General features: G+C 38.9%; 1 protein-coding gene across 1 annotated transcript in view; it reads left to right on the plus strand.

The window, feature by feature from the left end:
* Positions 1 to 296: 296 nt before the first annotated feature.
* The window catches only part of SCN1A (sodium voltage-gated channel alpha subunit 1), a 144,565-nt gene continuing 130,717 nt past the window's right edge, over positions 297 to 14,144 (plus strand). Inside the window, exon 1 of the mRNA XM_080799409.1 lies at positions 297 to 401. The gene's annotated coding sequence lies outside the window, so the exon portion shown is untranslated. The remainder of the gene's footprint in view (positions 402 to 14,144) is intronic.

Raw genomic sequence — 14,144 nt, forward strand, 5'->3', positions numbered from 1 at the left:
GTTAGCTTTACTGCAAACACCGAGAGCGGTGCCTTGCACTTGCTGGAAAATTTAGCTTTTATGCTTCTGGTCATTCTTCCCACAAAAACAACAAGACCAGTTTCTGAGCTATTCTTAACTCTCCTTCCGAAACATTTCAAAAGAGAAAGACAAGATTTCATGATTCCCATGCAAACTCCCAGCCTGCCCGCCTGCCTGCTGCTGCCAATACTTCTTCCTCTTGCTGGTGATGACATTCAGCGAGCTCCCCAGCCCCGACGCTTCGTTATGTAAGGCTGTCTAGGTCAAGTGTAGGAGACACACTGCTGGCCTGTGAAAACTCATGGAACTCTTCCTTCAGATTAACACTTCAGGGACTATGGAAGCTGGAGGAAGCTGAGCTTTTACTACATCTTTTGGGGGTAAATATTTTTGCATGATTCAGTGGTTTGTATGCTCTAGTCTTGGCAGATGCCCGTCAGCCATGCTGAGAGGTGCCGAGAGAAATTACTAAGGGAGTCCAGTTTTGTCAGCATGCTTGAATAAGCATAGGAAGTCTGGTAGCAGTCCTAGTTTTAAGACACTCGGGGAGTAAATGATCATAAATTAGGATTTGCTTGTCAAGCACCTTCTCTAGCCATCGAGGAATGAATGTTGCTGTGGCTGTTTAAACTCTGAATACAATCCATTTGCTGGGAGGTGTTGCTGGAAAGCACTATTAGCTCTCAGAGATTTACTGCAGTTCTTGGCTGTTCTGTTGCCCTTGTCTGATTGCAAATTTGCTTTCCTTGTAAATAAGCTTGATGTTTTCCCACGTTTGTCTTCTGCGGTGATTGTTTGTGACAATATGAGAATGAAGGCGTCATAACCTGGCAGTGATGTGACTTCAAGAGATAATAAATCCTTCCTACTCCGTTCCAAGGTGAATCCTGCAGTAAAAGCGCCATTTGATACTAGCTAGCCCTGCTGATGCCGGGCTAACTGCTCTGGTTCAGACTGTGCTATGTTCAGGGGACGTGGAGGCATGATCCCAGATTGGACATGAACAGTTATTCACTCTGTGAGTAAAATTAGAAACAGCATAGCACTGATTCTGTTTTAGACTCTCACCCCGTGTCCTGGTCCGGGAATTAGTTAGGATAGCAGGCTGTTACGGAACACTGCAGAAAAGCCTGGAGAAGTAGCAGGGTAAGACTGCAGCAGCGGTGTGATACTGGCAAGGAATTTTAATAAGACCTAACCAGAGATCCTGATACAACAGATGGCACCTAATTTAAAAGATGGGTGGGTATTTAAAAAGTTCAAGACAGGAGCAGCACATTTGAGAGGGTTTGGCTTCCTAGGTGCCCTTGGCAGGAGAAGTTCAGTGCTTCGGACAGGATGTCATGAGTTAGGAAAACAAAGGCTGTGTAAAGTGTCTCATGATGTTAACGAGGTAGATGGGAGGCTGAATATTCAGTGTCCATAAATGAGGACCGGCACGGGGCAATTAATGATAGCACACTCACTCACTAGGCAAACAGGTAGTTTTTTAAGAATCTGCAATTTCTTGCATTGTTTTTTATTAAATTAAAGGAACGCAAATGAATGTTGCCAAAATAAATTTCCTTCTGGGTACCTTTCACTCTGTTAATAACGATTAACAGTAGCACATTGATTATTTATGTCGGGAATATATTGCTTATCATTTTATGCTATATTTAATTGATTGAACACGTACATGTTTTCCCAAATAACTTGAAGAGACAGTTATGGTCCCTCAGGGCCTGATTTTTATATTACTAATGTCAATAGGCATTTCCCCCATAGACCTAGCTTGGCATAAGAGCCCCAATCAGACCAGGCTTTACTCAGTTTGGCATCCAGAATAATCCTCACACACAGAATGTGAAAAACAGTGCATACATACTTCGTCATACTTACAATCTTTAGTTCATATAGCTTTACGATAACACAGTCAGTGCTCAAATGTCTATAAAGGATTTTTGTTTCAAAATCTGTTTTTAATAGGGATTCTTTTCTCTGTTAATGGAACTTAAATGGTTATATTCACTTGTTCATTTCTAAAGTAAAGGTAGGAGTTAAATGAGGCTAAAGTTAGTTTTGGTTCTGCCGTCTCTAGATGATTTTCTTCTCAGTGTGAAGTAGCATTAGTAATTAATCTACGCCAAAGGGAGATTACATTTTTTGGTGAGATTCTGTTATTAAATGCTTATGATATTGAGCCAACATTGATTGAGCAGCTACCAAATGCTGGGCCAGTGGTTCTCAAAGCGTCGTCCCCTGAGGACCAGGAGCGGCACCCGGAAGCTTGTTAGGAATGCAGATTCTCAGGGGCTGAGGGGGGCACGTTGTCTTTTAACAAGCCCCGCAGGTGGCCGTGAAGCATGCTAAAGTCTGAGAACCACTAGCCTGGGTAGAACTTGGGTTAAATATCATGAAAATAGTTTCACTACACACAGTCAAATGTATGTTACATAACTGAATTCTCTATTTTTCTGGTGGCCCAGATTTCTCCATGTAAGCAGTACCATGTTTTAAGGCTTTATGCTAGCGTTTAGTACATCTTCAGCCTAAATGTGTCCATAAGAAGCTTTGTGTTCCAGCAGTTCCATTTTTAGCTTTTAGAAGTCACGTGGTGTGGTGGGAAACGGTGAAAGACCTATCCCTTCCAGCTCTTGAGGAGGCAAGGACTTCTCGCTCACTGTGTGACTTGGCACCTGTCACTGACCTTCTCTGATGTTCAGTTTCTCATTTGTGAAATGATAGGTTGGCCTATGTCAGGGTTTCTCAGCTCAGCACAATTCACGTTGGTGGTCAGATAGTCTCCGTTACGGGGTCTGTTCTGTACCTCATACAATGAGCAACATCCCTGCTCTCTACCCTCAAGGTGCCACTAGCAACCCTCAATTGTGACAACCCCAAATATTTCTAGACATGAACACATCTCCCCTGAGGGCAAGCTTGCCCCTCCAACCTCCTCATTCCCACCCCATCCCTTCCCCACATCTTCGAATCTGAGATTTGCTGGTCTAGGTTAACTCCCCTTTGTAAAGTTATAGTATACGAAATAGTCCAACAAATGCATTGTTTCTTCTTTTGGAAGCAGGCAGTTTCAAACTTCATAAAATAAATAGATATATGTCTCTTTTGTGTAAGTCGCAAATAAGCTGAGGCCTCTTTGCCCCCTTGAAAGTCTAGGTGTAATTTGTTCAAATACCAGTTCCACAGTCTGTGAAAGTCCAAAACCCTTCTTCAGCATTTCAGGGACTTAAAATCTTGTAACATCCTCTGTGTCCTGGAGTCCTGGTTCTGTGTATGCTACCTCATCACTCTTAAAAAGTGACCTACATTCTATCTGTCATGAGTTTCTACCAGAGATTTTTCTATACCAATCATCTTTGGGGTTGATAGATTTCCCTAAGGATTTGAGTTCTTCCCTTCCTTCTTCCTCTCTCTCCCATCTCTGCTCCTCACCTTGTTCTTTCAAGGTGTTCTGGGAGCTCCAAATTCCCCCTCTAGTGTATACAGCAGACCAGCTTTCCATGGCTTTTATATCCAGATGTAAATGCCCAGATCTGTCAAAGAGCTTAGAAGATCAAAGGTCTCCAGTTTAGAACCATCTTCCCTTCATGGAAGGCTTTTGGGGTTATATTATATAATCATAAAATCATAAAGTCTTAGGACTGGAACGGATATCTAATTTAAGTTCATTTACATGCCTTTGGAAGTCATACTGAATAAGAACTCTTGGCCCTTAAGATTACACATTTGCATGCTAGCATCTCAGAATTTTAATGATATTTCCCAAGACTTGTTGCCTCAAACAATTCAGCAGTTCAGTCCATACATTTTCTGGAACTGATATGCATGGTAGAAGTAGATAAGCCACACAACACTCACACACATATGCACACATGCATATTTTTTCCCAAGTGTTAGAAATTCTTTTTAGGACACTGTACTACAAACTCAAATTGTATCCTAAGATATTTGTGAATTAAGGGACTTAATCTAAAACGTAGATATAAAAAATGTGTCTGACAGCTATATCTTGATTAACCAAAAATAATGGCTTATATTTGAATGATTATATCTGTATTTCCAAGTTATTTTATGGACATGATCCTTTCTGAGAGCCACAGCAACCCTATAGATAGGTCCCATTCCTATTATCATTTTACAGATAAGAAAATGAACCTGAAGATCTTCAGATGCCAAATCTACTTCTCTTCCCACTATTCCATAAGGCAAGACTCAATAGTGTATGTAGTTTGAACACATTGGTGAGTATAATTTCAAAGTGTTTTTTGATAAAGACTTATTTCAAGAGTCTTTCTCTGCTCTAAAGTCATTCAGGGAGTATAAGGGTGGATGTGTGCTACCAATTCTTTGCTGTATTTGCTAGGATTCATACATTTTCCCTGACTTATTTGTATATAATAGGTTTAGTTAATTGTTCTTTATATGTATTACTAAGTACTTACAGAATGATTTCAACACAGCATTTATGCTACAGTAATGTGTATTATGTCACTGAATGCTCTCAAAATCTCCAAGAGGATGGGATTGTTCCGCCTCTTAAGAGATGCCACGGAATTCAATCTAACCAAAACTTGGGTTTTAGCAGAGTTTCTGCACTGACCAGGCCATCTGCCCTGAGGCCATCTCTTCTCACTGCTGCACCCAGCACTGTGTCTCCGCACTGAGCATATACTGAGCCTCAGTAAATACTTGTTGAATGGATGTTGAATAATTATCATTGCTACCTAGTTCCTTTATATTTTGTGCTTTTCATAACATTATTCACCCCAGTCAATTAAGTAGCAACTTGCAAATGAGATCCAGAGTTGAAAATTGAAATTAAAAATCAAATTCCCAAAGGCAGAGGGGTAGGTTCATTTAAGGCTGCCATACACTTGGAGCTCTTTGCAACTCAATCATTCATACTACTTTCTTTATTTATCTTTTTTTTCTAAAGATTTTATTTATTTATTTGACAGATGGAGATCACAAGTAGACAGAGAAGCAGGCAGAGAGAGAGGAAGAAGCAGGCTCCCTGCTGAGCAGAGAGCCCGATGTGGGGCTCGATCCCAGGACCCTGGGATCAGGACCTAAGCTGAAGGCAGAGGCTTTAACCCACTGAGCCACCCAGGCGCCCCCTTTCTTTATTTATCTTAAGAAAAAATCTTTTGGTTTGATACAGAGACTTTCTCAGACTTACAAAGTGAAGTTATTTCCAACATCAAGTATAAAATCTTGTGTTAAAATACTGGTTTCCCAACACTAGAGTCACACAGTCACTTCCAATTCTATTTGAGCTTAAAGTAAATACCCAGGAAGTAAAAACTTGAAAGATCTTCTATTCCATTTTGTTACTAGTGAAGTAAAGTTGGCATACCATATTATACTAGTTTCAGGGGTGTAACATATTGATTTGACAATTCTGTTCATTACTAAATGCTTCCCATCGTAAGTGTAGACGCCACCTGTCACCCACCATTCATATTCTATTTTAGAATATTCAGGAAAAAAAGTATTCAATAATAGAAGATAATTTAAACATGCATTAAATACGGTAAATTCCAAATGACTTGATAGTATATGTAGATTCCACTTATTTTTTTTTTTTTTGAAGCTTTGACTCAGCTCAATATTACAGTCTTCTGTTGATAGCCGAGGTGCTCAACCCACATCCTAACTCAGGACAGTTGGGTGCAAGTTGTCAGTCCATCCCTTTCTCTACGACTGGTTAGCTTTGTGATGACAGGCAATTTATTAAACCTCTCTGAAAATCTGTTTCTTCAGCTCTCAAGCGAGAATCATCCTATCTCCTATCCAGAATTTAGAAGAGATAATATATATCAAGGAGTCTTTTTCACATACTGAAAGTGGTCAGAATATCATAGTTTATAATTATATTTGGCATCATCTGCTTCCAAATGTATTAGGCTGTCTCAAGGAGTCCTCTCCATCTCTTTTGAGCAACTAGACATTGGTATTAGTGCAGGCTCTGGGACTCAAAGCTGCTGGCTTCAATGACTGATGTTCAAAGCACTGATGAGTCAAGATCTGGTGAAGAGACAGGATAAGGCTAGCCATGAATGGACAGTTACCTACACTTATGCTGCCCCTAAAGATACTTTTAAAAATGCAGTATCCTAAGATAACTAGCCAACCATGTGTCCAGAATTTTTATTCTTTTTTTTTTTTTTTTTTGGTCAGCTGCTGTTCTTTATTATTATTATTATTTTAAAGATTTTATTTATTTATTTGACAGAGAGACACAGGGAGAGAGACAACACAAGTAGGGGGAGTGGAAGAGGGAGAAGCAGGCTTTCTGACCCTGGGATCATGACCTGAGCTGAAGGCACATGTTTAGCGACTGAGCCATCCAGTTGTCCCTGTCAGCCCCTGTTCTTAAAAGATTATATTATCAAGGTAAATAATCCTTTGAGAGATTTGAAAGGCCTAGGAAATGTAGAATTTTTTTTTCAGAATAGAAGGAACAACTATTAAGAGGAAAAGTATGTATCGCTAGAAAAAAATTTAGAATTATGCTGATTTAATTTATCTTGAAAAACAATTTGGACCTAAAGATAAAGACAAACACATTTCTACCAAGTTAGGGAAACATCTTTGACAACTGAGAGCATAAATTAAGTAATTCCTCAGGTATTTTTCTAATTCCAATATTCTGTGTAAATGGATTAACTCTGGAATGTGGTCAGCTATGTAGCAACCAATTCCAAGATGATTAGATTTGCTAGAACTGTTTCATGTATCCATTGATAATTAAGGAAAAATAAGTGACTTTTAATGTTGCTGTTTTAATCATTTATCCTAAAATATATCATTAGTCGCATAGGTCTCGTAATCTGGAATTTGTTAAATAAGCTGATTTGTGATTTGGTTTTTCTAAATGAAATTATAGTTCTCTGATAAAGTGACATTATTTTATTTTTTATGTCCAAGAAGTGAAACAGTGAAATAGGATGTTTAAAAGAGTTATCAGTGTTCTGTTGGGATTCTCTCATTTTGGGAGGCAAAGAAAAATAGAACAGGTATCAATCTTCTATATGAAATTTCCTAAAGATTACATTGTAATGATCTAATTTGGGAGAAAGGAACATGGCAGTAATAGTAAGAGTGTTTTGGTTTCAAATGTACAGTTTCTAGTGAAAACGTCAGAGAAAACTGTGTATCAGTCAGCATAATCAGGACATGTGAAAGAAATGTTTTGGTCTTCAGATTTCGCTAAATGTGTCCTCCTGGCAATGAGCCAACCCTTTCCCCCACAACACACACACATCCACCCACCTTGTCTGAAGTGGCTTTAGGAGCAAATAAGCCAATTATGAGGACACTAATAATATTGTCAGTAGCCTTAGAGCAAATAGATGGTTCCCTTAAACTGGTGGAAACAAAAGGAGAATATTTGGTTTTGGCTTCTCGACATTATCCTTTCCTGGTCTCCTCGTTAACAGGATTCCATCTTTCTTTCTGCAGCAGGTGTGCTGGGACCTGTGTGGTCTGGCATCTGCCCACCCCTCCAGTCTCTAGCCATTTCCACAGACCCAACCTTGCATCTGCCTGTAGACGTTATCTCCTCTTCTTAGAACATACCTTCTCTTTTTTTCTCCACATCTCTGTGCTTCTCCTAATAGACTCCTATGGGAAACTCCCAGGTGAAGTCAAGACTTGGCCTGGATATCACTTTCCAGTTAACAAAGAAAAAAGCTTGATAATTCCGATGATGGCAAAGGTGTGGGAAACGGGTCTCTTAAGCTGTTGCCGGAATGTAAAAAGATGCCATACCTTTGGAGAGAAGCCTAGCAATATCTACCAAAGTTAAAAGGCCCATGCCCTTCCACTCAACTGAGCCATTTCCTGAGATGAGTTTTTCCACAGAAAAACTTGTGCAAGTGGGGAAAATGTTTGGAAAGTGGTGTTGACACCAGCATTGTTTGAAGTAAGAGCAAAGCAAAACAAATGAAGCCAAAAAACTGGAAATAACCTAAGTACTTATCATTTGAAGACTGATTAAATAGATTTTTAGTGTATCCATCTATGTGCATACCAAAATACTCTTTACCTTATAACACAAGTTACATAATAACAAGGGGAAAAATTGAGATACACTATGTATAATGTATGTAAAATATGTTACATAATAACAGGGAAAATTTGAAATAAAATATGTAAATCAAACAAGGTGTATATCAATAGATAGTATGATGTCATTTCTGGAAAAAATATATAAAACATATATTTCAGATGCTTGGATAAACACAAGTAATTTCAGACAAATTCAAAAGAAATTTTTAACATGATTGCCACTCCAGAATGGCCCTGGAGGAAGAGAAACAGGAAAGTTAATTTTGATTTTTTGACCCTGTCACATGACACCCCCCTAACACGTTTGACAGAAATCCAGTCTGTAGATCTACACCTAAAAACTCCCATGGGCTGGCTGCATGTAGAAATACCTTTCCTCTATCACAGTCCATGTGAGTATGTGTGATGTAACCCAGCTCTGTGAGGAGCGGATATGCCCTCTCCCCTTTGTTTGCTTTCGAACTTGGGTCCCAGAGACTTACCATCTTGATTTTAATAATGTGATATTGCCGAGAGTTTTATATGAAACAATACAATGTGAACTTAGGCTATGATTGGGAACTTAGAAGATAGAGTGTTGGTTTCAAAACCACATTTAATCAGCCCCTTACCTGGAGATCCTCCTATGTGTGACTTTAGCCAAGTTACTCAACTGTTCTGAGTCTCAGTTTCCTCATCTATAAAATCACGATAATGATAATGATATCTACTTTGTTACACTGTTGTGAAGTTTAAAAGTCCTGGCATATTTAATTATTATTCCTCTTAAATCATTATTAGACTTGATTTGGAAATGGTCGTGTTTGAATAGCAATATGTCTCTGCATACCTACCATATACTAGAGATACATACTATGAGATACACAGTTCTCCCCCGCTTTCCCACCAGCCCTTCACATCTGATAGAACTTAGAAATCATCTACCTGATGCTTTCAAAGGAATGGAAGTTTAAATCAGGGCAGTGGGAATGAAGGGACTCTACACAGAGTAGGTTCGGGGGAGCCAAAATGGGATGATGAGGCTGGGACATGCAGCAGTGGGGAGGTCTGAAGTTGCGCATGTTGAGGACAGCCATTGGCGAGAACTACTCCAGCAGAAGGGGGGCTGCCCCAGCAGGAAATGCAGAGTGCCAAGCCCAGGAAGGGAGCAGAGACACAATGGGTGGGTCAGGGAACAGACCTCCAGCCCTAACAGCTGCTCTCCATAGTTAGACACTATCTGGAAGCCCTTGTCTTCTGGGTTCTTTTGGGTTGAGTCCAAGGCAGTCAGAAGTAAGAACCAGAGAATCTTTCCTACCACACCCCACCTTCTAGCCTAAGTGGGGGCATTTGCCTCTGGTAAACCTCCTGCTTGGGTCTTCCAAGACTCCTGCTCTCTGTAGGATCTGGTGCCACTGTTTCCTTCTCTTATCCATTAAGACCCAGGGGTGGCACAGAGTCTCTCCATCACTAGTTCCTGAGTGCTTTGTCAACCATCTAAACTACATAGTAAAATGTTTCTCCATTAAATTATTTTCACGGAATGGCTTCTGCGTGTAACATCTATTTCCTGCCAGGATCTCGACTAAATCAGAGCTACGGAGTTTTAAAGCAATAGATGTTTCATGGAAAGGTAACTCTCTTGTGATGCCCTAGAGAGGAGACTCTGGGCTGATGAAGATGTGGATAAAGGGACTGCTATCCTCTGGGACAGCAACTACCATGTGAAGTAGGGCAAATGAGCTCTAAGTTTCATCACTGCTGAAGTTATGGGAAGATTCACATTCTATATTTGCTTAGTTGCAGAAAGAGTAAGGGGGTGGGGGAGCAGTGTAAATATCACATCCCATATGTGTTAAAGAGGCAGAGACCCAGAAGGAGCCCTTTCCTGCCTCTTCAACCTACTGTTCCCCACAGAGAGGTGGAACAGGTTACTTTGACGTAATGATAACAACCAGGATGTGAAAGACTTTCAAAGAGGCTGTGTAGAACATGAAAACACGGGTATCACCCTCTGCACTTCCTTATTTTTCAAGGGTCATGGAAAATACTGAGACAAAGTGGTTCTTTCATTGCAGCACCCCCTAGCAAGCAGACAAGCCTGTCTCTTATCTGACTGTAGACGAGCAGGTACAGGAGACTGTGGGTAGCATAGGGGCTGCCGCCGCCCAGTGCCTGTCCACAGCTGAGCCCCAAGTGATCCAGGTGTGGCTCAGATAACCCATTGCTCAGCAAGCCAGGGTGAATAGGGGCCATCCTATAACTAGCAACTCAGTTCACAAGCTGCAAAATTTCCAAGGAAATTTAGGCTGACTAGGCTAAATGTGGTGATTGTCCGGCTCCGTGTACCTTGTCCCCCAGTTGCTTACCAGTCTCTTCTGAAGAGTTTGCAGCTCTGAAGTGGGCCCTGGACTGACCTTAGCCCATTATTTGGAATTCTTGCTTTTCCACGGGGAGATAGAAGGTATGTAATCATACATGATTTGGGTGAGTTTGTGAATGGATTTCTGAAGGTTTAGACGGCTTAGGGATGTGGGAAAGATGTTAATCTCCCAGAAAAATACAACAGCATCATAGTTCTACTGATATATGCAGGCATTATGGATAGCTTTTCTTGGTAAAGACAATGGCTCTTGGTCTTTGAGCATGAAAAGAAAAAGATGTTGGTTAAAATCCTTTAGGGAAACAGGAACTACGTGTTTGATTATGTTAAGTTATGGCAAAGTTCAGTTTTATTTTGTAAATAAAGAGTTGCCTTCATAAATATCAGGTATTTCTTTTAGTATAAAGAAAGTCCTCTTCATGAAATAAAACCTAATTAAACCTCTCCAATAGACAGAGAAGTGATAATGTTTGATTTAAAAATCTGTTTAGATAGCAAACAGGTATTGTGGTCCCAATAAGCAAACGACCATGTTTTTCTTAGCACTCGCTGTAGCTGACTCTTCTTTGGGAAGGGGGGAAATTGCTCTATGAAATACATCAGGCAAAAACCAAGAATAGTGTGTAATTATCTACCAGAAGGGAATGAGCACATGTAAGCACAGAATAGAACCCAACACAGTAACTTAGTTATTTTATGTTGCTCATGTCTTTCCTTTATTTATATTGCTATTTCTTTTCTTTCTTTATCCTACTGCAGCAGTAGATCTAAACATAAATATTTATGATTATTGCTTTAAATATTGTGATGTACTTTGATCTTGTTTAAGGAGTCAAACTTTATGAACCTTTTATGTATTTAAAGAAAGAGGCATAAAGCTCAGGCATGTGAAATATTAAATATTTTTTCAATATAAGAAAGTTAACAGCCATGTAAATATGGCTAGTTAGACTGAAGAAACAGAAAATATATTTTTAGATTACATTTCAGCTTTTCAAAGACATTATAGAACTTCAAGATCATTTGCTTACTGGATATTTCCTGGGCCTCTTTTTGGATCTGCATTCCTAAAAGCTGTCAATGTTACTCTGAGTACCTGGTGCTCATGCCCTTGAACTTGAACATTTGTGGTTAATACTTAAGATCAGCATGAGGAGCAAGACTGAAGGACGGTCACTTTCTTTACCCTTTGATAAAACCAACGTTGGTTAGTCCATCACCTTCGTAAACAGTAACTGCAATCACACACACCATCACATCCATCTCTCTGTCAAAACATGAGTGAAAATCAATTGTGGCGTATCTAGAAATACTCCACTCACTTCCATTTTGCTTCTTATGTGCTGAGGCACCCACTCAATATTAATTTCCTTCATAGTTAGACAGTGGAAAAAATTTGAATGGACTTTTGTGGTATAAAACTAGCTCTGTGACCTTGGACAAGTCACATCACTTCTCTTGACATCATCCCTTCTATCCAAAATAAGAACCCTTGTCTAGATGATCTCTGAGAACGTTTCAATGCCACAATTCCTCAAGGATTATCAAAAGCATATCTGTGGAGCAGTGGTAAAGATTTGCATCAACTGAGGTTCTGTTTCATGAGATTTTAAAAGTTTTTTATCCTATCTGTAAATCTTAGTGGAATTTCATTCTGGAATTTTGATTCATCGGTATTCAGCAGATGTCATCTGTTCACCTTTGACAAATACCGTCATTGCACTAGAAACACTGGGGTGTGTTTGGGAATAAAATAAGAAATAAGACCTAGTTCTTGCTCTCAAAGAGATTAGGGGATGGAGGCAGGGCAGAAGGTTGTATGGGGGAGGGTGATGTGACCAGAGAGGAAAGGAAGAAAACCAAGTATTAAAAGTGTGATGGCTTCTGGCTTATTTGGGGGAAAGGCAAAGAGTTTGCCATTATGAAAAATGACATTGCTGTCATCCTTAGTAAATATTGATAATGCACTCTTATATTTTAGTTGAAGAAAGAAGACCAAAAAATAAGCCAGGACCCCAAATAATAAAGGATTTAAAGCTGAAAACTCATAGAGCACTGACGTAATTTTTTAAAACATTGCTTGAAGGGTTGCATAATATTGAGAATGAATAATATTCTATGAAGTGACAAAAAGTAATTCTGTAATTTAATATCCTTGTAAATCAATATCGCATTGCTGACCTCATCAGATGCTTTACATTCATCTATTTAAATCCCTTTCAAGAGATCATCTTTGTGTATTACTAGGTCTTGCCCATAAAACCCATTTATTTGGTTTATAAATACCACTGTTTGCTTCTCCAACTCCAACAGCTGCCTATGTAATTAAAAGAAAATTGCGGTGACTCTTCCAACAGGAAGTAACTGCATCCCTGAAAATGGTCATCTGTGGATTTCTAATTAAGTTCTAGCTTTCATTGCTTTGGGTGGAATGGCAGGAAGGCTTGGGAGACTGGGCATCATCAGAGGACCTCCCTGGTGATCCCACAACCTCCCTCCATCTCTTTCTCACTTTAAAATACAGCATTATGGGAAGCGCTAAACAAAACAAAAAATCATTCATTTTCCTTTGCTACCTGAAAGAAAAAATTGGAAGTAATTTTAGTGACTTTCTGGAAACTTTTTATAAAATTTTAAATAGTTTTCTGTGTGCCTACAAACATAGATACAAGCTACTTGAGAAACGTTTTAGAATAGATTCAGTAAGAAGAATAATTTCAATTATTTAGGCTCAATATATTGTAGGTGATTTTAAGAATGGCAATCTGTGAGTGAAAAAAATCACAAACTTGTTACAGCTCTGATTCAGTAAATTCCAGTGCGGGGTGGGCTCAAATATTTTGATATCCTGATTTAGTTCATTCTTTCTCTCTCTCTCTCTCTCTCTCTTTCTATAACTCTTTCTTTCTCTCTCTCTTTTTTTTTCTCTCTTTTCCCTCTTTCTTTCATGGGGTATATGGACTTAACCATGGTTTTAAATGTTTATCTTCTAGTATCTGTGAGACAGTCTAAAACCAATAGGCCAATTTTATGCTAGCAAGAAATTGTAACTTTAAACTTTATAAAAAGATGTTTGGCTATGGTCCCTAAGAGATGGATCTAGATGGCATTTTCTGCATTTATTTATGTAATAACAGGTAAATTCTATACTCCTTTCTGGCTCACTTTCAGAAGGACAAATTAACCTGAAAAGTAAAGAGTTTATTATTTTCTGCTAGGAAGTGTTTTCTATTTCTAAAATAGTGCTGCTTAAGGCGCTGTATTAATAAATGCTTGGGTGAGAGCAAGGAATATTTAGTAAATGTTTGCAGAATATTATCTATATATTATATATATACATGTGTATATACATATATACATGTGTGTATGTGTATGTGTAATATGCTTTTATTTATGTGTGTACATCATTGTGTAATATATATATTATATAATTGTGTACACATATAAAGATATAGATTCTCCAGTATTGTGTGTACATATATATATGTTGTGTGTACGTGTGTGTGTGTGTGTGTATGGTGTGCATATGTACACACACACACACACACACACACACACACACTACTGTGGAATCCATACCTGAAAACAAAGTCCTGAAGTGATAAATTATGTTTACTGTGGAATCACAGTTTTACAATAAACTGTTCTCTAGCTGAGTTCCGTTTTCCAGTCACGTGGGGTAAAG

The sequence above is a fragment of the Martes martes genome (genome assembly GCF_963455335.1).
Source record: "Martes martes genome assembly, chromosome: 3".
NCBI classification, from domain to species: domain Eukaryota; kingdom Metazoa; phylum Chordata; class Mammalia; order Carnivora; family Mustelidae; genus Martes; species Martes martes.